Source organism: Lagenorhynchus albirostris, chromosome 16 (genome assembly GCF_949774975.1).
Source record: "Lagenorhynchus albirostris chromosome 16, mLagAlb1.1, whole genome shotgun sequence".
NCBI lineage: Eukaryota > Metazoa > Chordata > Mammalia > Artiodactyla > Delphinidae > Lagenorhynchus > Lagenorhynchus albirostris.
In genome coordinates, this window is record NC_083110.1 from 13,194,103 (window position 1) to 13,196,947 (window position 2,845).

Here is a 2,845-nt window from a genome sequence, read left to right on the forward strand (position 1 = left end):
CCTTCCAGGCAAAGCAGGGGGCAAGCTGGCTCTCAGCTTTATCACCAACTGCCTCAGAAAGAGGACCTACTGCTACAAGTCAGCAGAGGGGTGGGGTTTAAAGTGCCTGACTTTCTTAAAGGGCCCACGGTTATGGTAACAAAATGGATTGGTCTTGAACAGGATCTGGAGGAAAACAGCATTCTGACCTGGTACCCACAGGCAGTAACTGTGTTTAGAAGACTTTAGGGAGAAAGCCATCTTCTAAAGCTTCCCTGCTGATACAGATGGGAATAAACTGGAGAATATTTTTTCACTGTGGTTTTTTATTGTTATTGCAAAGCAGAAGCGTGTCTAATTTTCTACTTGTAAAAGTGGTTCCCCTTATAAACAGACCATTTATCACAACACTGGTTCAGTAATAGCATTACAATGAAAACACTAGTTACAAAACCAATAATATCATTATAAAACTTCTTCCCAGCTTTCCAGGGGAAATGAATCAGAAGACTAAGTGGTAGTCTGTGTTGCCTGGAGGAAGAAGAGACAAATGTAGATCGTCACTTCCATTGGAGAAATAACAAAATTTTCTTTTGTCCTAAATTCAAGCTGCAAAAATATGACAACAAAGATAAAGAATACCTATAGTCTAATTACAAAGCACAACATCGAAATCTGTCTGAGTCCATTTGTGCGGCTGATTTACTCCATGGCCTTGGAACTTTCAATAATAAAGTTAAAATAAGGGCATAAATCATAGGCGATTTTTGTTGTTTAATTTTTTGTGGCTCTAAATAAATTGCTGTACTTATCTAATTACATTAGTGTGAGATACAAGTGATTTCATTCAAACTCTGAAAGGATTTAGTGGTTGCAAAACCCACCATTGCAGTTTTAAAAAGAATTGGAGTAAGCCAAGTATGAGACGGTTATCACAGATTATCAGAATTTGGATAGAATCGTAGAATGTGCCACTGGGGTGCTATCATTTCTTGAAAGGTAATTGATAGTGTTTATTTAAATATATCTTGATTTAGAGGCTAAGTCTAGTCCCTAAGTCTGGTACAGAGTTTCTCACCCTCAGCACTATTAACACTTGGAGTCAGAAAATTCTTTTTTTTTAAATTGAATTATAGTTGATTTGCAATGTCATGTTACTTTCAGGTGTACAGCACAGTGATTCAGTTATATATATATATATATATATATATATATATATATATATTCTTTTTCAGATTCTTTTCCCATATGGGTTATTACAAAATACTGAGTATAGTTCCCTGTGCTATGGCTCTACAGTAGGTCCTTGTTTGTTATCTATTTTACATATACCAATGTGTATCTGTTAATCCCATCCTCCTAATTTCTCCCTCCCCACCTTCCCCTTGAGTTACCATAAATTTGTTTCCTATGTCTGTGGGTCTATTTCTGTTTTGTAAATAAGTTCATTTGTATCTTTTTTTTTTCAGATTCTACATATAAGTGATATCATATGATATTTGTCTTTTTCCATCTGGCTTACTTCACTTAGTATGATAATCTCTAGGTCCATTGGAAAATTCTTCACTGGGGGCATGGGTAGAGGGGCTGTCCCGTGCATTCCCAGCCTCTACCCACTAGACACCAATAGCGTGCTGACCAGGTGTCTCCAGGAGTTGCAAAATTGCCCAAGGTTGAGAACCACTGATCTAGTAGAACAATTACTTTTGCAGGGCAAAAGCAGGCCCACTTTGGAGTGGCTCTTCAGGCAACATATTGATAACATACCAGTGAGCCATTAAGAGAGGCTCCCTCTCATTTCAGATTCCCAGTGTCTGGGTATTCCCTGGTGGTCCAGTGGTTAGGACTCTGTGCTGTCACTGCCGAGGGCCCAGGTTCAGTCCCTGGTTGGGGAACTAAGATCCCACAAGCCGCATGGCGCTACAGAAAAAAAAAAACAAACACGAACCAATTCCCAGTGTCAACTAGCCAGGAGATCCTGGACCCAAACAGTCACATCCACACTTACACTTCTTACTAATGTTTGTCTTCAATCACCCATTTCTTTAACATGCCTTTTCAATATTTACACTGATTAACATTTAACTACCCTTGCATATGCAGTATCCAACCCAGGCAAGAGATAAAGCCTACAAGATTAATTACATATCTCATCTCTACCCTCTCACATGTGTTTACTCACTATTTGTTTACAGGAATCAAAACCATTTCTACCAACAGCAGTCTAAAGAACTGTCATCAGTAAATCAAGTGAGAATCAAGATTTTCAACAAAAAATGAAATATATGCCTTACATGTCTGAAAATCTGGCAGTCTGAAAAACCTAAAACATAGCTTGACACAGATCATACAGAACTGCTGAGCAGGAAATGCTTTTTAAATCCTACTAAATACACAGCAGAGCTTGAAAGAAAGAAAGGGAAATCCCAGGCTCCAAAAGCAAAGAGGAAAGCTGGAAACAAACCAAATGTCCACCTACAATATAAATCCTGTTATATTCATGCAGTGAAATAATATACAACAATGAGAATAAACAAACTACAACTCCAAGAAACAATACGAGTGAACCTCAGAAATACAATGATAAGCAAAGGAAGCCAGATTCAAAAGAATGTATGCTGTGATTGCATTTATATAAAGTTCAAAGGTAGGCAAAATTAATCTATGATGCTAGAAGTCAGAATAATGATTCTTCTTGGGAGGAAATAGTGTTTGGAAAGGATATTAGCAGATTTCTAGTAATGTTCTTTTTCTTTATCTGGGTACATGTTACATAGGTATGTTCACTTGTGAAAAGATATTGAGTTATATATTTATAATCTGTGTGTTTTTCTATATGTATGTTATACTTCAATAAAATGTATGA

General features: G+C 37.2%; 1 non-coding gene across 1 annotated transcript; it reads left to right on the plus strand.

Annotated features, from left to right (window-relative positions):
* Nucleotides 1-1,801: 1,801 nt before the first annotated feature.
* Nucleotides 1,802-1,874, plus strand: TRNAD-GUC (transfer RNA aspartic acid (anticodon GUC)). Its single transcript has one exon. It is a non-coding gene; the product is annotated as a tRNA-Asp (tRNA).
* The last annotated feature ends 971 nt before the right edge of the window (nt 1,875-2,845 follow it).